The following is a 22,701-nucleotide window of genomic DNA, read 5'->3' as shown; positions in this document are numbered from 1 at the left end:
AGGTTACTATCTTAAATACTTAGATTCAAAGATTTCCAGGCTGCGCAGGCAACGTGTTGGGTTAACTGGTTTCCAAATGTCCTGGGATTGCTCAAACCTAAATGAACCTTTTATTTTTGGAATCATATGTGGCTGAAGAGATTGAACCCATGTGTCTCATTCATTTGCACATTGGCTGTAAAAACATCTTTAAGTTATACTCTGGAAAGGGGAGGTGGGCGGGGGGATGGGGTGACTGGGTGACGGGCACTGAAGGGGGCACTTGAGGGGATGAGCCCTGGGAGTTATGCTATATGTTGGCAAATCGAATTCCAATTAAAAAAAAATACAAAAAAAAAAAAAATAAGCTCTGCTCTGGAAAAGATCCGGAGGCCTTAAGCAAGCACACCATGTCCTTCGCCTTCAGACTGTGAGGAGCTGTGTAGGTGACAGTGCCTTCTTGTTTCTAAGCCTTGCCAGCTCCTGTCTCCTCTCCCATGTAAACAAAACTCAAGTGAACCGGGAGTCATTTGGAAGGCAGTTGGAGCGCTGTCCTTTCATCAGCTCACCTGGTGCTCTAATAAAATATCCAAGAAGCCCACATCTGGTAGGTAATAAAATCCAGAGCAAATGAAGATGCCTGGCTGCTAAAGTGCTCTAGCCACTAGACAAAGCCATGGCGACCGCTTTTGCAACCAGTGCTGATGCCAGGATTTTAATGGGGCAAAGCCGAGAGCTCTTCCTATGTATTTTTCCTGCACGGGCTGCACTGGCTATGCTGCTCCCCGGCCACTAAGGGTTCCCTCCACAGCACCATCAAACCGGCTCACAACCCAAACAAGAGAAATGCCTTGTAACTTAAAAGAATCAAACACAATAACACTTATCTCATACTCCCATTTCCCCAGGGTGGTGGCACTGAAGGGTGGATCTTCTTTTTTCTCCACCTCTTCCTAGTCTCCCAAATAAGAATAAATGTTAGATCCCTTTGCAGGAAAAGACAGCTTTGCCAACCGCAGAGGACATGTTCTGACTGTCAACAGTGATGGATGAGATTCTGTACGTTTAATAAATATAAATGTCATAATCCAACCATCAAATTTAATAAACAAAAATACCACAAACCATCTTTCCTCTCTGCTCCATGTGCTTCTTTAAAGCTGATAACATTAGAACACATTTTGCCCAAGCTATAACCTCACCATCTGCCTGGCTCAACTTCTGAGGACTTGGTACGCGCTAGAAAGAAAAGCAAATGACTTCACACTGAGAAAAAAAAAAAAAAAAACGAGGGACGGGGGCCCTGGAAGGTTTTTTCACTCCTCTTTTTCCTTCTGACCTATTTGTTAACTATAGGACCAGATGTAACTATCTGAACATAAGTTCAACCCTCAAGAATTATTAGGGAGGCAGATCGTGGAGAACATTTTTTTGCATGAGTTACACGAACAAAACTCAAAAGGCTGCTTCCCCTGCAAGCTGCGCTGTGTATTTCAGGGCTTTGATTTGGAAATGCGGAGATGAGATGCAGACTGACTCATTAAGGACACACTTTCTTTTGATGGCAAATTAATAATAATCACGACCACAACAATAAATACATACAAAACAAACTGTTTCATTCCTTGGCCAGATTCAAAGCTGTAACTGGAAGGGATTCTTTATGTTGAGCTTAGGAGACCTCAGTGGCTCAGGGAGTGATGGAAAGGGGGAAACCAAGCCCAAAGGACCTGAGAAAATGTCTACTATGAAGAGAGAGAGAGAAAGACATGCCAGATCTAATTTTTTTCAGTTCCCTTTTATTGAGACCCTGCTAACATCCTAAGTACTTTATATACATTTTTTTGCAATTTAATCTCATTGAGTCCTTTCAAGAACACACACCCAAAGGTACTACTAGTAGTGGCTGACATGGATAGAGGCTCTCTGATGTGCTCAAGCCTACAGCACTAGAATGTGGGACAGTTGGTCCGACCTACTTCCTCTCTGGGGCACCTCAGTTTTTCTTTGGGGAGCTGCTCCTCCCTCGCTCACATAGTCTGATCTCACCTCCCAGTTCCAGGACTCACATTTACCACATCTGGCTCCAAGCCCACATTCACAACTACTACGCCACAGTGCTTGAGAAATAGTTTCAGATGCTCCAGCAAGACTGGTGATTGGGGTCGTTGTCAGCCAGGGAAAGCATATTTCTTCATACCTAAAATCCCCCAGGTGTTCGAGCTAAACCCAAAGGGACTGTGAGTTTCAGGATGTGTCCACTGGTTGCTGCTCCCTCCTGCCATCAGAGATGTCCAGGCAGGGTCCTGTGCAAATATCTGCACAAGACAAATCATGTGACTGCTTCAGAGAGTGGTCTGGTTCTCCTCTCATTAGGAATCAACACACACCCTGCAGTTATTCCAGAACACATTTCAAACCTCACACCGTACACAGCATGTTTCCTAATGAAGCCAGGTAAGCTGAGTGGCCATCTCGTCCCCCTGCTAGTTCCAAGTGTCCAAAAGTAGACTTGGGTTGTTCAGGGGCTGGGTCATATCCCAGTGACTGGCAGGGTAACATGTGCCCTGAGACAGAACTAACCAGCAGGGAGCAGGAAGAGGGGGCAGTCTGTGCATATTTATCCATCTGGGCAACCTCCCTGGAAATCCTGAGCTCCTGGGCTCTTTAATATATAAAAACCAGAAACCTGCAGTGCTGGGCAAGACAAGAGGTGAGAGGATAGAGCCTGAGCAAAGGAGTTATTTTTACTTGAGTTGAAATCTCTTTACATTCCCTTGGTACACAATGGGAAGAAGTGCAATGGAAAAATCTCCAAGAGATTTTGCTACCAAATTATCATTGGAATATCACATTGCAATTGAAAAATTTTATTTGGAGCTGGGTAGGATCTCGGATTGTAAACGGTCTCTTTCCCTTCTTAGTTTTGATTATAAGGCAAGTCATTTTGCTAGTGTCACAAAAATGCAATAACTTCAGTGTAACAATTACTGTTTTTCCTCTTGACAGAACTCTCAGGCAATGGGGAGCAGCAGTACTTGGAACAAATGTTGCTGCTTACCAGAGATGACGACAGGGATGGGCAAAACTCTGCAAGGAACAGTCCCTTCCCTGAAAGCTAGGAATCCAATTTACACAAAGGCCATGGTCAATGTTATATTTTGGAGACTTCTACAATTTTCACAGCATGATTTCATACCTTGAAGGCCAATGTTTACTACTGCAAATTTCTGCCTTCCAGAGTCTTCTATGATTAAAAAAGAAAAAAAGTTGGGGGAAGAAGCATAGAAACCAAATTTTCCACCCCTAGTGTCCTTCTCCCCAAAATACATATAAACGGTGGTAGCTGAGAGGTTGGAAAGAGGGGAGGGAAAAAAGATGTTCCCCTTCTGTCCAGATCTGTCCTTTCTTACTTGCCAATGCCTTTAAAAAGAAGAGATGCAAGAGATCCTGTGGTCTGCTCAAGGAAGGCTACTTCCCCTCAGGGCCATATTCTTATTAGCACCTAAGTCAACAGTAGAAGAATCTGGCTTCTGTTCCTAATCATTGTTTTTAATCCAGAATACTAAACAATGAGTTCAATACTCTGTCTTAGTTGAACCTTAAAAATACTCATGTAGTTTTAACTGTCCTCCTTTGGGCTCTGAAAACCAGAAAAGTCAAGTGTGTTCCCCAAAGATGCATAGCAAGGGCTTAGAAATTAATCCTGGACATCTGATTTGTTTCTAACCGTACATGAGTTAACAATGGCTGACTAACAGCAAACTTATTTTGAAAATGCTTGCTAGCTATTTTTCCATCACTAGATAGTACCTGGTAGTTTGCCTCATAAATATTGTATCATGATGATTCCTAATATCTCTGTCAGAGTTCTTAACTTTTATGATAATAGGCAACTTGGAAACTCTTTGCCAGACATTAGGCCATAATGTACAAAATAAGTGACCTACAAATGGGTTGCAGCTATCTAAAGCATGTCTGGTAAACAAATAACTGATACTGGACAACAGTGAAAATCAAAGCTTAAGTGCTGTCTTTGTGAAATGAAATCAAGACTGCTTTCTGGTTCTCTATCTCACCGTGAACTGCTATAGCAGCTGCTTTCCTTTTCATTAGAAACAACTCCTCAAGCAGTACACCCAGGAGGAAACTATGGGAGGCAAAAATACAAATACAGCCATTCTCTAACAACACCCACTACACTATCTGCTGAGTGGCTCTGCTAACGTAAATAGAATATCTAGGTCCCTAATTTTTAACATCTTTAAATTCCAAAGGCAAAGTACTACCATGAAGAATTAAGGCCATTCATTGAGGGTGGAGACCCAGGAATAAATTACTCTTCGGGATACTACCACCCAAGTTCCAACTGAGAATAGTTTTATACGGATGAAATCAGATTAAAATAAATCTCAAGCATAACTTTGAAGGGAAAAAGATGTAAAATTTTAAACATTCAAATGATGGAAAACTTGCAAGTCAGAGGATGAAAGGGCTTTTGCTTGGACAGTGGTGAGGGATTTAGGCTATTTTATTTTATTTTATTTTATTTTATTTTATTATTAGTTTTATTTTATTTTTTATTTCTCTTAATCCTCTGCCTCATTCTACCAAAGATTGGAGACAGCTTAAAGAAATAGCATAGGAAACTATTCTTAAAAACTGAGGGACCCTAAATAAAGTTTTTAGATGAGAAAATACTAACTCCAAGAGTGATATTAGCAGAGAGGAATGCACACCATATGGTAATACAGAGTTGCTCCCAAGCTTCCTCAGAGCCAAAATTAAGAGGGAAACAGAGTCATTTATAAGATTCAGCATGTCAACAAGACAAAAACAAACCAAATGTTCAGGAGAATCACATTTCCTGAAACTGAGACCTGGAAGCATTTTTCCTGTGGCATCTCATGAAGAGGATGCAGGCTGATGCCCAACAGCACGGCTGCAGCAGATGCAACCAGAGTTCGTGCAGGCAGGTTCAGCCGGCTCTGTTTGCTATGGCATCAGGCCAAGGTCCGACTGAGCAAGCACGGCTCTAAGGAAGGTGGGGGACTGTGCTTCAGAACAATATAACAGTGAGCTTCAACCCCGGCTATGCATTGGAACCTTAACTGGGGAGCTTTGAAATATCCTGATACCCTGCCCACATCCTAAGTCAATTAAATCAGAATCTCGGGGGAAGGGTTCCAGGATGGGTTCAGTATTTTTTAGAAACGGTTTCCCAAGGGATTCCAGTGTGCAGCCACCGTCGTGGAGCCTTTGTGACGGATGTTCTCCCTTCGTTCTCCCACAGGTGCCTCCCCATTCCACACCCGCACTGTGAGGCCCAGGCCAGCATACAAGACTCACCACATCTTAGAACTTTCATTTCTCTTCTGCCTTTATAAACAGTGGTTTGGACCGTAGCCACCTTCTGGGAAGGACACCCTCCCAACTATGTGCCTTGGCTATGACAGCTTCTGCTGTCAATCTTCATTGACATCATTTAATTCAAAGATGACACCAATTGTAACCTTGGGCAGGCATTTGTCTCTTTAGTCACAGTCACACACTGACACAAATAGTGATTTTTCTTTTTTTTTTTTCTTTTTTTTAAATAATGCAGGGCCAGTCATGCATTTTGACAGGAATGGCTTTTGTAGAATGCTCACTCAGTACCCACTCCATCCCTTACCCCCTCCCTCAAATTCCTCTGCCCTCTACTAGAAAGGCTGGAAAATTAACGTATCTACCCAGTTTCCCATATAACCAGGGTTCGTGTCTCTGGTCATGGACATAAGCAAGATCCCTAGGAAAGGCTCCTACTCCTAAGTAAAAAGACAAAGCTTCATGAAGAGAAAGGATTTGCTTGACTCGCGTCTTCCTGCCAGGAAGCAGCCAACTTTAAATCATATGGATGAAAGGAGCACACTAAGCATAAGAAGAGAGAACATGAGTGACGACATGGAGCAACAGCACCAGCCCTAAACTGCCTATCCTGGGAATTCTTACTACATGAGGAAAATAAACCCCTGTTTGGTACTTAGCCACTGAAGTCAAGTTTCTGCTGTATACAATCACATGCAACCCCAGGCAACACATGTATGGTACCATTCAACAAGGTAGACTAGAACAGTGTTTTTCAAACAGCAAGTTACAGTTCTATATTGAATCAACTTAAGATAGGTATGGAGATGTAGACATGGAGGTAGGTGGTAGGTAGATGGATGGATAGATAGATAGATAGATAAATAGATAGATAGATAGATAGATAGATAGATAGATAGATAGATAGATAGATAGAAAATAGATAGGTAGATAGATAAGAGATTTATTTCAGTAGAAATGAAAGGTGTCACTAACCTACCCAATCTCTCCTCATCCACTACAAGTTAATACAGTTGTGTCTTTCTCTGCTATAAGAATTAAGAAAGAATTGGGAGGCTTTCCTTGTCTGAGGATCATAGAGAAGATGAGTTAGACTGTCCAAGATGGGAAAGGACCTCAAGGGTTAGAGGAGGTTGATGGGGCCCAATCCAGAGAACGGACGGACGGGTTCCCTCAAAGCAGGATGGGAAACAGAGGGTGTGACAAATTCCTCCAGTGATGAAGACTCATGCCCTACTCCCACAGGGAGACCAAGTAGTGGACAGATGGTAAAGACAATCACCCAGACAGTCGGCAGGGTGCCCATGGCTGGCATGAAGTGGGTGAGGGAAAGCTGTGAGGGCAGGTCTGTGGGCTGCCCTGACCAGTACTGCCTGACAATGCTGAATAGCGCCCCATTTAGCAGAAGGCTCACTGCAAAGATTAAGGCCACCATGAACCAGGACCTCAGTGTGTCAAGGTTTCCTGGCACCACTTCAATTCTCAGATGCTTGTTAATTCATTAGAGGTGGAGGGAGCCCTCCAAAACAATGGATTCTGAACTCAATTTGATAAGAGAGAAAGAATTAATAAGAATGAGAAAACAAAGAATTGTGAGAGCTGATGGTTCTTGGATCTTCACGTTGGAGAAGCCATTCTTATTGCCCAGCCCACTATTTCAAGAGGTAATCATTCTGCAGTATAATCTTTGAGAGCCGCCCTGTCATGAGGATTGTATTTATCAGAAGATGATTAGGCCTCAGAGAAAAGGCTCATAGTTATTTCTTTTTTCCTTTTTTTTTTTTTTTTTTTTTTTTTGGCTCATAGTTATTTCGCCCAAACTAGAGAAAGGAGTGAGGACGTCAGTTGCCCCTTCTAGTTAAGGCCTCAGTATCGTCCACCTGGGGAGTGGAAAGGACTCAGAAGATCATCCGGTCCCACTAATCTTGTGTTGCCCAAATCCTCTCCCCAGCATCCCAGCGTTGCCCCAGGAACTCTGGCTTGAGTGCCCTCAGCATACCGGACACCGTGTGGGCGCAGTGGCACAAATGGTAAGTGAGGACACAAATTCTGTCCTCAGACCCTCAAAATGAAAACGTGAGAAACAAGTGCATCAAGAATTGTAACAACACTCGGTTGGTGGGAAACGGAGTTCTAATTATGAGACAGGGTCAAGTCTGGACAAGGGTCCGCAGTGAGGGTCTCTGGGCCTCTGAGGGGTGGGAGTCGATGAGACACTGTTCCAAGGAAACCCAGGGAAAATCTCAGGAGAGTGGGGACAGACTCCACCAGTTGCTCAGCACTGCTGCGAACCCGCGGGCAGGACAGGTCACGGAAAGGTCTCACTCGGGTGAGAACAGGAAAAGGAAAAGGAGAAAGGGGTGCACATACTGTATCTATGTTCATTTTCCCCGGGAAGATTCCTGCATTTCATCTGGAGTTTTGAAGTCATTAAGAATGCTCTCAAGTTCTCCCACCACCTTTGTCCGGCAATAAACATTACTGAGCCCAGCAGCAGTCAGCTCTTCCAGCGTATGGGAGGGACTATTGGGGGAATTTGAAAATTTTATGGTCTGAAAAGTGGGCCTTAGCACTTTAGCTTTTATTCTCGCAGAGAGCTTATAAATCCCTCTTCATTTAGCAGTTTTCATGAAAGTGACAGCTTTTGTTAGTCGGGCTAAAGCGAGATTAGAAATAAAAATTTTAACCATTAATCCTCACTGATTAAAGTGAGACCAGAAATCAAATTGTTACCAACTGTGTGCTAATTTCAGCTTAATTCTTTGGCAAGAGGCGTCGGAAATTTGCAGCTCGCCGCACTAATTCACAATGCCTTACTACTGATGGCAGAAAGTCAAGGTCTCCTTTCCTCCTGGGCCCAGGGTGTGAACAATGACTATTTCAAAATCAGTCCAATAAAATATAAACATTAAATTTTTCGCTGTGTTGTTGCTCAGCCATCACTTTCCACACCACTCTCTCCTCCTACTCACCACCAGCCTTCCCCCACTCCACCAACAGCTCTGAAAAAATACCTCCCCAGAGACCGGAGAATCACAGCTGAATGGCTGGCCTTTCCGCATCAAACAGAGTGTCTGCGGCATCAAAGCAGGTGTCACCCCCACACAAGCCGTTTCTATTACATACAGTGCTGGGAGGGAGGGAAAAATCTTCATGCCAATAAGCCACATCAATTCATCAATCAAAATGAATTCATGCGCTAATTAAACTAGCAAAAATTTAAAAAGGCATTTGTGTTACAGACGGGGGAGAGTAGGATAGGGAGGGAGATGGGAGTTAAAATTCCAGGGAAGTGAAAACTTGACAGACACAGCACCAAATAGAAAAGGCAGTAAATACATGACTGGAATTAATAGCAAGCTTCTCCTGAACTTAAAAAATAATAAATAAATAATAAATAAATAAATAAATAAATAAATAAATAACATTCACACATGCCGAGATTGGGGGGGTGGGGGGGAAGGCAGGCAAATATTTTCCTGGCTGGGCCAAAATTGGCATTAATAGGAGTGTCCTCTGTATTGTGCACATTCACTGGGGAAGCCTGTGAGTAAAGAAAACTCTAGCCCTTTCTTCATATCCACTGGCCCCTTAATACTGAACATTTTCTCTTCCCCCCTTAAATGACTCTCCAAGGCTACAAAGTACTGTTGCATGGTTAGTGCACTGCACAAAAGCTGAGGGAAGAACGGAGACTGACACCTAGTCCCTGCTCTGATGACAAAGTCACCTGCTCTGGCATGGGCCTGCCGTCATTAGGAGGTAGTGCCTTTTTCTTCCTAAAAAGGTGTCCTGTGCTTGTGCACCCAGAGAGCTGTAACCCCACAGAGGCCCATGGAGGTCCTGGTCCTTGCTTTTATTTACCTCTCTCATCTCCTGCTTCTCCGTTTCCTCCCTCTGAACTTTGAACTGAATACTTCAGCTGTTTCAATATATCATAAATATCTGAACCAAGAGAAAAAAAACCTCAATTATCCATCCAACTGTTTCATCTATATGACACCAAGCACCCATATATAGGGGAAATGTCTTAATGCTTAGTACTGTGTAGACAAAACATCTGGCTGACCCACTTAGTTCATGTTTCTTTCAGATGCTTCAGTACCACAGACGTGCTCTCATACCCACTCTCAGGCTGGATGCTCCTTTGTGGGGTGCAAACTAGTCCTTTCTCTAGGCTCAAAGAGTCTAATTCAGTATAGTAGGGGCCTGCGAGATAATAAAGGGACAGGGGGGCTGTTTTCCTCTTACTACCAAATAAACAGTGTTTAGCCCACTTGCTAAATATTATGGGGAGAGAACTCTTCATCTTTAATCCAATTGTTCGGATGCTTCATTTGACAAGATTATTTCACTGTCTCTTGGCTGTGTTGTATTCAGAAGAGAAAAACTTCAATATGTGCCTCAATATCCCAATTTGACATAGCCTTTCAGGTTCATCTGTGTCTTTTAAAGCTCGCTCTTGAAACATAGGAGTCCAGTGGCATGAGCCTCCTAAAGTTAGTATTAGGGTAAACAAGTGGCCCGAACTCAGCTACCTTTGTTTCAAATGGGGGAGAAAAATGATTATAATCCATCAAGCCTGTCATCCGGATCTAGTCTTATGGCCAGGGCACTCTGCAACCTCCCCGAGGGGTAAATGGCAAACGGCATCTCCCCATACCCCACAAAGAGAGGCAGGGGAGCGCAATCCTAGGCCCATGGTTCTTGAGACCTTTCCAGATCCACCCCCGGAGCGCCCCCCCCCCCCCGCCCCCAGACTTGGTGCACAAGGGGTGAAAACCAAAACTCCTTTTCTTCTCCCCAAGGCAGACCGTGAAGCTGTAAACATGAGCTGGCATTTTGTTTTATTTTGTGTCATAAACTGTGCTTTTCACAGCAGCGGGCCCTGGGGGAGTCTCGAGTAGCCCTGCGGGGCTGCAGCTGGGGGTGTGGCCCGGCTCCATCCGCAGGCGACCTGGAGACCCCAGCTGCGGCGGCAGAAGGGCCAGAGCCTTCCGTCTGGGCTGCACGCTTTCAAGTTCACCCCCCCCCCAACTCGTTGAGTCATCTCCACAAGCCAGAACCCCTCAGATGGAGGTTCCTGGAGGTTCCGCTCTTCCTCCGCCGGCGGTTCCTCCGGGGGTGGGGACACCGACACCCACGTGTGGCTCGGGACACTTTGGGTGCGGTGCCCGAACCGCCCGCGGTGCGGCTGATGCACGTGCTCGCAGGTGCACGGAGGCTACCGGGTGCTAAGCCCACGGTTGCGCTGTGTTTCGTGCTTGGATCCCCCCCCCCCATTATGGTTTCTGGGGCTCTCGGTCCGCTCCGACCTAGAGGAATACGCCCCCCCAATCCAGGGGGGGTACCCTGAGCCCCGCTCACCCCCACTTACGGTCTCCCGGAGGAAACTGTGGGCCTGGGCTTCGTGTCTGCCTGGACTACAAGTATGTGGAGACGAGAGAGAGAGAGAGAGAGAGAGAGAGAGAGAGAGAGAGAGAGAGAGAGAGAGAGAGAGAGAGAGAGGCGGGGGCTCGGCCGCGGGGGGCGCCGCTAGGGGGAGTCGCCACTAGGGGGGAGCCGCTGGGGTGGGAGCCACTAGGGGGGAGCCGCTAGGGGGTGAGCTACTGGGGAGGGTGCCACTAGGGGGGAGGTACTGGGGGGGCGCCGCTAGGAGGGGAGACGCCGCTAGGGGGGAGCCGCTAAGGGGGGAGTCGCCGCTAGGGGGGAGCTACTAGGGGGGGGAGCCACTAGGGGGGAGCCGCTGGGAGGGAGTCGCCGCTAGGGGGGAGCCACTAGGGGGGGAGCCGCCGCTGGGGGGGAGCCGCTGGGGGGAGCCGCCGCTAGGGGGCCGCCGGAGCCCGCCCGCCTTTGTTCGCGCGGAGGGCGTGCGGCCGGGACGCGCTGAGCCGAGGGAGCCGCCCCGCCCCGCCCCGCCGCGCCGCGCCGCGCAGCCGCCTGCAGCCTGGTCCGCGGGTTCTCCCAGCGTCGGGGCCGCGCCTCGGGCCTTCCCCGCGGGCCTGGCCTCCGCGGGCGCCGACGGGGCGGGCGGGAGACGCCAAACAAAGCCTGGGGGCGGGGGGTGGGCTGTGCGCGCGCCTGTGTGTGTGCGCGCGTGTCGTGGGGAGGGAGAGGGACTGCAACTAGGTAGAGAGCAAGGGGACAGGGAGCCGCAGCTGACGGCTGGCGGGGGGGGGGGGGGGGTTGTCCCTGGGGGGTCCCCGCCGCCGGGGCTTGGGAGCCGCTCATTTCAGTGCCAGGCAGATGGGTCTGTAGGTGTAGCTAACGTGACCAGCAGGCACTGGCCTCAGGATCCTCCCTCCCTAGAAAAAGGGGCCAAAACTTAGCTCCGAGAGTTGCAGTTGCTAATTTATTTTATTAAATAAAATAAATAAAGATTTTATTTATTCACGAGAGGCCCAGAAAGAGAGGCAGAGACATAGGCAGAAGGAGGAGCGGGCTCCCCGTGGGGAGCAGGCTATCCCCAGAAGAGATTCGACGGTCCAAGGCCCTGGGAAAGTGGTAACATAAAGCTTTTTCCCAGCTGGCGACGCTGAGCAAGTTCCTGGGACCATGGCCACTTTCTGCTCTTGTCATGCTTGCTTCTGCTCCCCCTCAGCCAGGCTGCCTGGCATTCCTATAGAATACAGAATATCGAATGCAGAATAAAGCCTGGGTCTCTGCGGCCAGGGCCAGTTCTGGGCAGAGTGACCCACCTGCCGAGGACACCGAGAGGGAGACTGAATGTGATCCTGGGAATGAAGGTCACTAAGAACCTCTCAGACTGATTTCCCTTAGTTTGGAAGTGGGGGAGAAGCAATAGAAGTGTGATCACTCAGGTTTAAACACTAGCTTGGAATGTTAAACTCCACTCAGGGCACAGTAGGAAACGGAGCAGGTGCTCCTTTCATTTAAGTTGAGCTCCCTTAACTCCTAAAGTAAACCATTTCTTTCATATGAGCATGGAGGAGTCACTCGGTCTTTTCCTCTTTTGTAAAATTGAAGGACTGGATCAAGGTATCCTCCAGCTCCAAAATTAGAAGAGTTGTCTCTGTTCAGGAATTTGCAGAGAACATTCCTTTCTTAAATGCATGATGCAATCATGGAATGAAGAACATGAAATACAAACTTTTATTTTTAAAAAATTTTTAAAGATTTTATTTGTTCATGAGAGACCCAGAAAGAGAGGCAGAAGGAGAAGCAGGCTCCTCGTGAGGAGCAGGATGCAGAGCTCAATCCCAGGACCCCAGGATCACACTCTGAGCGGAAGGCAGATGCTCAACCACTGAGCCACCCAGGTGCCCCAAAATACAAATTTTTAAAAGAAGAAAATGAAGTAGCATAACATTTTCTCCAGCTGAAGTCCGACTTCCAAATTTTTTATTCATAATGTTGATAATTTGCTGTTATGTGAGGTCATATCTAAAATAGCTAGTGTTCCTTAAGTGAGATGGCAAAGTCACTTCTGAGACCCAGTGAGGAAATCAACCAGGGAGACCTATTGGTGAGATGATTTGCTGTTCTAGAGGAAACCATTTTCCTGCACTCAGAAAAGACTCAGACTTTTTTTTTTTTTAAGATTTATTTTATTTCTTTTAGAGATCATGAGTGGAGGGAGGGGCAGAAGGGGAGAGAGAATCCTCAAGCAGACTCCCCGCTGAGTAGGGAGCTCAAGGCGGGGCTTGATCCCAGGACCCTGAGATCATGACCTGAGCCCAAATCCAGAGCCAGCGGCTTGACTGACGGAGCCACTCAGGTGCCCTCGCCTCTTAGGCTTTAGAATCCTTGGGTTTTCAATACCAAACTCCTGCAGGATATAGCTGATTTTTCAGAGCACCTAATCCTTTTGTTCATATTTTGTCCTCTTATCACTATTGTGTAAGTTTTGGGGTTTGAGGACAGCAGAGAGACACAAATCCAACTTCGTGGCGAGGACATTTCTCAGTATGCACATCAAATGTGAACGGTTGTGAGAATGTCCACCATTAAAGCTGTTTCACCTAAATTTGTCTAAGTTGAGGAAGTTCCAACAGTGAAATTTAAAGTCTGTGGCTAATGAGGAACACACGTTTTTTGAGTTTTTTTTTAACTTCATGTTTAGAGGGCAGTTCTATAGCCTCTCTGTTGGAACTATGACAATGTGGGCCGATAAAATATGACTTGGTTTCAAACTATCAAATGGCATTATAAAAATGTTTGGACTAGATTTAGTTCTCCTAAAAGGTGGCAGATTGATAGAGCATGGATAAAGCAAGTCAGCTTCCAGGAATGATTGCTTCGTGAGAAACAGGGCCCTGCTTTCTCCAGAGTGACGTGGACATTCCCAGACAACGTCTTAGCTCGCAGAGTTCTCAAAGCACGAATCCCCGCTTCCTTCCCTGCTGAGGCCTCTGGCAAGAGTGACATTTCTCCAGTTCTGTAACGGAGCGGTACCTTGCCGAAACGAGGGGTCACCGGGTCATTGCATTCTAAGCAGCCAGAAGCCCGCAAGGCTATCACCATAGCTAACCCCTCCAGAACAAGCCTGTGAAATATGTTCTCTGAGCCCTCTGATCTCCTTGGTCGGCCACCTCCCCAGGTGGCTCCCCCCGCCCCCCCATGTACTCACGGTGACCACAGCCCCAGCCTGCTGGCAGGGCCTCCCGGCCCCGCTCTTTGTCTCTGCCCCCTTCCCTCACTCCCTTACCTCACTGACCTTCTAGGTACATTCGTGTCTCATGTGCGACTGGTGCACCCAAGGCTGGTGGCCTGTGAAGCAGGAATGGGCCTATCATCAGTCCACAAGAGCGACTAATAAAGCTGGACAACGTGTTTTGCCTGTAAGTGTTGATCGCCTCCAAATCATTTAAGGATCGCTTGTTCAACATACGGCAAGTTGTTTTTAACACAAGACCTTTTGTGGTTAAGGAAGAGAATAAAGGTTTAGTGGAGACAAATAAGCCCGCACGGTGGAAGAAATAATATATAGCTCTCTAAATAGATCATTTACATGCATATGCATGTGGTCATCAATGCAGATAAAGCTCCAAATAACACCAGCTACATGCCCCCCCCCGCTTCCCCCCCCCCCCCCCCCCCCCCCCCCCCCCGTGGCTGGTCTCCTTGCTCCCTCCAGGTCTGTTTTGAACCTTCGCACAGACTGGCCAGAGGAAATGTGTGGGCCTCGTTCACCTGCTTCGTCATTAGGGGACAGTGCCCTTTGGGGTTTTATTGCTGATCCACTAATTATGAGAAGATCTGTCTGGGCCCACGTGTTCAGAGCTTGCCAACTATTTTGGCTCTTTCGCTAGACAGGATAAGGTAGGGATAAGCGCCTTGCCCACCGCTCAGAAGTCACTCCGCCAGTTGGTTCCCGGGTTGACTTCGAGATGCTCCTTCTCGGCCCTGCTCCCGTGGTGGCTGCTGCGGCCTCAACTGTCCAGCAGCCGGTTCCTTGTCCCGCAGGTTTGTGAGAAGCTCCGAGAGTATCTTCCCAGAGCCGCCGAGCCAGGAGCCCAGTCATCAGCCAGACTGCATGACCGCCCCTTCAAGGTGGCCTCAGTCGCCTTTCTCGCCACAAGGAAGCGCGACCCCTTGACCCACCTTCGGATGAGCCAACGGGTGTCCCACGCTTGCAGAAAAAATGAAATCAGCCCACATATATCGATTGCAAGCAATCTTAGCAAAGCACTCTGCTAGGCCCCAAGTAACCGGTTACAGGATCAGGTGAGCTTTGCTGAGAACACCGCAGAATTTCTGAAAATAGCTACAGGAAGGGAAGAGAGCTCCCGGAGGCCGAGCTGCAGCGAGTCCTGGAAAGCAGTGCATGACACCGGAGGTCCAGACGGCCAAGCGGCCTCAGCAGAGCAGCATATTTTTACAGAGTTCATTTAAACCATTATGTCGTGTACACTCTCTCTCTCTCTCTTTTTTTAAATGATACATCACTGCTGACAGTTGGCATGTACTGTTTTCATAGCTTAGCCTTTATAAATATTACGAGCACATATCACAGCAGTATTGTTATAACGAGTTACAATGATGTGTTCTTTGAGAGAGTGCCAATGACTGGTTTATATCCTTGGTGATGTTGCAGCATCATAATAAATGTGGTATAAATCTTTTCCAAGGTTCAGCAGTTCCTTTAAGCCAAGAACACTACATGTGGGTTGTTGGGTTCCCCGTGTCGCCCCCCAACCTTTGAAACCCCTGCTTCCTCAATGCTTTGATATATAGCCCCCAATTTTGAGGATGTTAATATGGTCAGTGATCTAACCACGCTCCTTTAATAGAGGGCAGCCTTTATTATAATCTGGAAATAATTTTCATCTAAACATCACCAACAGCCAAACATAATAAAATATGTATAAGTCAAGTAACATTACACAGAGGCCGCATGGGCTCCAGCAGAGTCAGCCACAGCCGCTGCACAGCAGTTGGTCGCAGGGAGGCAGGGAGGGAGGGGACATTTCTGTCTGCTGTCACAGGGGTGCTGTCATTGTTGGGGGCCTATGGGAGAGAGCAGTCACCCCCTCCTAGAATGGCTGTGTTACCGCAGTGGAAGCCCAGCGGGTTTTCTCTGTGCGTATCAAGGGCCTAAAGGAGGGTTGAGGCAGTGAAATAAGCAGCACTCCAGACACAGAGGGCTGACACAGTTCATCTCTTCCGGCCGTAACTCACTTGCTTGGTTTGGACAGGTGGCAGGGTCTCTGGTTCCCTCGTTTCTACCCTAAGGGACCAACATAAGGACAGAAACAAGACCTTTAAGAATGGTGCCAAGTCCACGCTCACTAGTTCAGGGCAATTCTGGGTAGGAGTCACACAGCCACAGCCCTGACCACCCTCGTCTCCTGAGTCCTGTAGGAGGACACCAGCCCTGGCCCTCGAGCACCTGATTGGTGTCCACAAAAACAGGTCCCAGCTGCACTGGTCCCTTCCAAGTAGGGTGCGTTAGAATGATTAGTTGGAACTTGTAGGTCTACTGAAAACTGAACAACTGAATCCCGAGTCATTAAATCTTCATTTAACCCTGCTAATTGTATACATGGGCCAAGAGCTGCCTTCAGATAATCACGCTCAACAGAAATTGGCCGGGGAAGGAGAATTGATCTATAGTCAGCTGTCCCAAGCTTGAGGTGGTAATTCTTGTGCAAAACATTAATCTATTCTATATCATCAATGAAGCCACACTTGAGTCAGAACAAACGCAGGAGAGTGGTTTAGGGGGATGTGTAACAAGGCCAGGGTGAAATCTCCCTGTAAGGTACGTCTTTCACTCAGGCTCTAAATCACCTCCATTCCCGACTAGGCTGGGGGTGACTTCATTACCTTTTCCTGTGAATTATTAATACCAGAAACACTGAGCCTTGAGGCAAAGGTTGGAGAAAACTCTATGCATGGAGGAAATGAACCCCACCTATTTTCAAGTGCTTCTCCTTTTCTTTCCCTGGAATTTCCTCAGTTCCCACCCGCCCCCACCCTCCCAGCTTCTTAAGTGTTTGTTTGAAATAGCTGGCATTTGGCTCATTAGTGGATCTACTGCTATTGCTCAAGTTTGCTTATTCTTTTAGAAATATTTTTTTGAAAGGAAAACCTAATTCCTATAACTTTTTTGCAGCACATGTCCCAAGTCCCAAGTGACCTGTGAGGATGTGAGTTCTGAGTAAATTCCCTGCCTGCTTTTTGCTTTCCTGAGAAAATAAACTGGTAGGTGAAAAAGGACTTCCACCAATGGACCCTTCCCGTTGCCAGGATAACCTGTAATCTCAAAAGATAGATGCTCAGATTTAGGGTGCCAGGACTCCCACTCTCACTGCACAGCTCTCCGAGGGTTTATCCCTGATCTGGTCCCTCTTCATCTGGTCCCTCCTCACCCTTGGTGTCCTGGGCACTCTCCTCTTAGACCCTTCCTCCTCTATCCCAGATTCCCTGGAGCACACTCAGTCTGAAGACCTCTCGCGTGCCCTCTTGTTTTCTAACCACGAACGCCCTCCCTTGACTGTCCAGACACTGCGAAAGCATCTTGTTCAAAATGAATTTTATTATAGTCCACATCCCCCAGGCCCTGTCTCAGATCTCATCCTACAGGAGAAACTAAAGAAAAGCCAAAAGATTAAGTCAAAACAAAATCTTGCGTGTGTGTGCAGTTCTTAATGCCCTGAATGCATAGGCCAAAGAAAACTTGGAAAATTGGAGACTCAAAGAAAACTGTGAACATTTTTCAGACTGTAATTTCTGAAGTGCACCTATTTCAGAAGAAAACTATGACAATTAAGTCACTGACCCTTGGTTTGAAGTGGGTTTCTAAGCCTGAGGAAGATGTGTTTGACTGAGTAGGAGGAAAGGTTCACGGGGCTTCTGGAACCTCAACCGTGTCTCAACCTCTTGAGGAATTAGGGATAAATGAAATCAGAAACATGTGGAATATATTTCCCTTTAAATACATGTGAGGCTAGAAATTAAGGGAAAAGTGTTCAGCTAAAGTTATTTAGGGTTTGGCTTTACCCACAACATCTGAAAAATAGTTCAAGATGTTAGATGAACCCAAAGTGCAACCACGTTCACCTTCTACTGAAAATAAGAGTGTGTGTAGCAGTTGAGGGGAGACATGTTTAGTGTCAAGTTAATAAAAAGAGAAAAAGGTATGTTGGAGCTGAAAGGAGGAGGGAACGCTCAAATATGCACAGAAAAGAAAATTGTTAAAACTTAGAGGAGCTTTGGCTAGAGAAGGGGCAGAGGAATCTGTGCCTGCCTTAGTACTGTTTCTAAGACATGCACCCCCCGGGGGCATAGGGTCCTCTTAGCAAACAGTGCTTTTCACGAGACTTCTGTCACCTGCCTTTCCCTTGAAAGTTTAAGCTATTGCACCTTGATTATAAAGAGGAGTCTTATAGGCCCCAAAGATAGGTTCGAAATGTCACTGGCTTTTAGCTAGATGTCATAAAAGAACCAGTGGATTATTATGCCTAAGTACTTGAACTCCTGGATGCCTAGACACTCAATCGGTTGGGACCACACTGGGCTGCCCCGTAAGAGAGAGAGAGCCTGAGACCGCTCTAGGACTGCCTACAGCAGTGGGACAGGCTCTTAGTCTATGGGTCTGCTATTGTCTCTGCTGGGCCCTAGTGGAGGGTAGAGCTGTCCCTCCACTGGACACAGAAGGACCTGGTTTTTTTAAAGCCCACAGTCTAGGGACACATGGGTGGCTCAGTGGTTGGGCATCTGCCTTCAGCTCAAGTGGTGATTCCAGGGTCCTAGGATCGAGTTCCACTTCAGGCTCCCCACAGGGAACCTGTTTCTCCCTCTGCCTGTGTCTCTGCCTCTCTCTGTGTGTCTCTCATGAATAAGTAAATAAAATCTTAAAAAAAAAAAAAAGCCCACCATCTATACCTCTACAACCATTTCTGCTGCTCCCACTCTATCTGGATTGATGGGATCCGTGGCCCTGAAGACCCCTTTTGAGCTAGCGATCATCCTCTTTCTTTTCACTTTGAACTTCAAAACAAGAGACAGCAATAAGGTTCACTTGTGCTCCATTTGCACTTGGGGAGTCTGGGACTCACTGTAAAGAGGGGAAAATCTGCTTCTTGCTCCACCTGTAAAAAACTAGAAAAGAAGCTTCAAATCAGACTAAAGCACTCGATAAAACTTACAGGTGGAAGAACAGGATCAAATGATTATGTCCTGTAGGATACCCTTCGAATTTGGGGACATAAACTTGGCTAAGTCTCTGAACATCTTATTATTTCAATTTTCCCATCTATGAAATATAGGATAACAATGTCTGCTCTGCTGTTTCATAAAGGGACTGTTATACGATTAAATGATATAAAATGTGTATAGGTGCTTTGCAAGACATAAAGTACCCTCCAGCACTCCGCACCTCTCTTCTGAGCTCTGAGTGGTCTATTTGACATTTTTACCGGAATGTTCTACTGGTATCTCACACTCAGCATGTCCAAAACAGACCTCTCAATCTTCTCCTACAGATTTCTACCTACTCCAACTTTCTCATTTCTGCAAATGACTCCACCATGCAACCAGAGACTTAAGCCAGAAATTTGAAGATTTTCCTTGATAGCTCCCTCTGCCTCCTACAGCTAATTCATCATGTCCTATTGATTCAACTCCATTTTTCTGGAATCTGGGCACTTCTCTAGCTCAGGTTCTGTCCCCTACACCTTAATTACTGTAAAAGCCAACTATTCGTCTCCCTGCTTCCACTCCCCCCAACCCCTCCCCACTCCTGCATCTCTCCCTACCCACTCCTCCACCCCTCACCCCCACCTCCACAATGTCCATTCTCCTCACTGCAGCCAGAATCAGCCTTTTAAGTTTGATCGTCTTACTCTCCTGCTCAAAATGATTCAGGTTTTCTGCTCCCCAGGAACTTGAGGAAAAATTCAAGAACATAGAAAATGAGAGAAGGCTCTACTCTGACGGGACTTAGGATGTGTGACTTACCAAGGTCTTGCTGTGAGACACACATGCAGAGCTAATATACCTCCAACAGTTCCCTCTCCACTACAGTTCTGAGACCTGACAACTGGGTCCTCCTCAGCCAGAAGTCCTCACGGGTCACCCCAACAAACTGGTCCCCCCATTAAGAGTGTGTGTGTGTGTCTGCATATGTATCTGCTTATCTGTACAACTTTTGTGCCTACCATCTGTTTACCAGCTGTAATTGCAAGTAGGAAAGAGGAGAGGGAATAAAGTATAATGAGATGAATCACAAGATGAGTTCTTTTCGATTTGTATTTTGCATTGACAAATAAGTATTTTTAATGATCTGAAAATTTCTCTCTAGATTTTGAGTGTTTTTTAAACGTCCTAAAAATGTTAAACTTGGAAAAACCTCAAACTATTTTAGTAAGCACCTGAAAAGCTTCTGGAAAAGAAATGGATTTAGAATTTGGAATACAAATAACTCCACAACATCCATATGCAACCCATTGGCTCCATGGGTTATCTAAGACAAAATTTTAATTTAAAACTGACTTCCTCAACCACCCATTATTAGTGATTTGTACTTAAGAAAGATAAACTAATTTTAACATTTTCCTAAGCTACATGTATTTCAAAAAGATAAATTCACTACCAGAAATATTCTGTAAAGTTTTACAAAGCTAAACATGAATGCTTTCTGAAATATCTGTTGTTTTAAGTTATTGGGTCAGAATTTTAATGCTTTTGGCCAAAAGCCATTTCAAAATTTTCAGAGTAAAAATTAAGTATAATTTAATTTTGAGAATAAGTCATATATTATAAAACAGAATAGAGCTAAAGTGTTTCTAAGCTTTCAAAGTTTTTATTTTAAATTATCTCTACTTGCATTCTAATCTAGAGACCCAAATGACTAAGTGTTAACTAACTATATTTGAATTCTTGATGGCACCTTTTCTTGGTGGTCTTCAAAAACTTCATAGACACGACCTGGTGTAGAGTAGATTAATCTCAGATGCAGAGGAGCTGGGTGGTTGGGACAAAGCGGCACAAGCACAGTGTAGGGAGAACAACGTGGGCGTCATGAATCTTAGAACCTCATCCCTTCCTCTCTGCCTGCCATGCCCCTAACAATCAGCTGTATAATCCAGTTTCTTAGAGGTTCAACTGCAAAGTGAGAATACAAAGGCAGATGGTTTCTTGAAAATGCTTTCCGGGTTCCAAAACACCTGATTCACGATTCTATAATTTAATACACCAAATCATCTGTAATGGGGAAAATCTTCAAGTGAACCCATTTAAAGCAGAAACTAAAAAATGCAAAGTAAATAGTCAGAATCTGGGTAAATTTTGAATGAGAATTGATTTTGAAAAATAAAACTAAAAATTATTTTTAAAAGTTAAATTTATCATATTTTAAATTGGGGGTTATAATTCCCACAATAAATTACTTTTTAGAACCAAGAATGAAACAAATGGAAGATTCTCTTCATGTGGCTTTTCTACCAAATTTATGATAATATAATACCACATTATGATATCTATTACTATCCTAAAAATACTAAAATATTTTGGACCTTCATTATGTTCTCAAGGATCCTCTTATTCATCTGATTTTCAAACATTTCTGATGAATTACTATTCCATCATCATTCCTCTTGATTTTTACCCTCTTACTTATTGCTAACTTTTCTATTTCTTCCATTCCCAATTGTCAATAGCTTTGTGTGTGATTCAAGCAATTGTCAATATCATTTTATCAACTTTACAAAAAAATCACATCTTTTACAAGAGTTGTACCTTCACTTTCCAATAGATTTATATTATCTTGTCCACTTAATTGGCAAGTCTAGCATGAAGTAGGGGGGACATCTTTAAGTGAAGGCTAATTTTATAAATAAATGAATAACATTAGTGAACATTTTCACGTTATGGCTACTTTTGCTCCTGTGCTCATTTGGTAATGAAAGGAACTCACTCAGATAATAAGGCAGCCTTGTATTGGTGAGTTCTGGAATCTACCTTTCTCTCTCTCTTTAAGATTTTATTTATTCTACACAGAGAGAGAGAGAAAGAGCACAAGCAGGGAGAGTGGGAGGCAGAGGGCTCCCCACGGAGCAGGGAACCAAATGCGGGGCTCAATCCCAGGACCCCAGGATCATGACCTGAGCCCAACGCAGATGCTTAACCAACTGAGCCATCCACATACCCCTGGAATCTACTTCTCTTTTTGTTTACACAAAGCCATCTTATACAGAAATAAATGATATTTTTCTGATTCCTGATCCCTAGGAAAATTCCTGTAGAGAAAATACTGCATTTTAGAAATATAATACTAATATCATTGGAACTCTCCTCATTTGAAAATTAATAAATGAGAGACTTGACAAAGTCATGCTGTATCAACTCTAAAATGATTGCCTGCTGTGACAGCTCATAGCAAAATTGTGATAACTGCCTTCACAGGATATTTCATAGTGAGAAATACTTTTTAAAAATATTCTTGGTAACAGAATCCACAATATCTTTATGTGAAAGGCCATTTATCAGGTAATAAGGCAGCAGATCACCTTACAAGGATCCTCAGGTTGAGGTCATTTGTTTCTGAGAAAAGGCAGTTTCAGTGGACCCTGTGTCCATATTATGGGAAAAAGAAATGGATTGACCTATTGATGCTGGAAGGGAAGTTTTAGAATATCTAGGGCAAACAAATCCTGTTACAGAAGGTGCTTGAGCAGCCATGCTGGTGATTTTGCTTTCTCTGCACTGCCGCTTTTCTGAATTTTATCTGCAGATGTGTCATTTGGCTCCAGCATGAAGCCCTGATGGCCAGGTGACTGCATGGTGCTAACCATGGGTTTCTGAGCCAGGATGCCCCATCAGCCCTTCAACCCAAACTTCCACTTCCAAGCAGAAGCTAGGACGGTGGGTTGCTTTTTGGTGGAGACACAA

General features: G+C 45.4%; 1 long non-coding RNA gene across 1 annotated transcript; it reads left to right on the top strand.

The window, feature by feature from the left end:
* Positions 1-10,410: 10,410 nt before the first annotated feature.
* LOC119867796 lies at positions 10,411-20,020 on the top strand. The gene is made up of 3 exons (XR_005384509.1): positions 10,411-10,775; positions 16,925-17,013; positions 19,694-20,020. It is a non-coding gene; the product is annotated as an uncharacterized LOC119867796 (long non-coding RNA).
* The last annotated feature ends 2,681 nt before the right edge of the window (positions 20,021-22,701 follow it).

Source organism: Canis lupus, chromosome 36 (genome assembly GCF_011100685.1).
Source record: "Canis lupus familiaris isolate Mischka breed German Shepherd chromosome 36, alternate assembly UU_Cfam_GSD_1.0, whole genome shotgun sequence".
In the NCBI taxonomy this organism is placed as follows: domain Eukaryota; kingdom Metazoa; phylum Chordata; class Mammalia; order Carnivora; family Canidae; genus Canis; species Canis lupus.
This window is presented reverse-complemented; position numbering and strand designations above follow the sequence as displayed.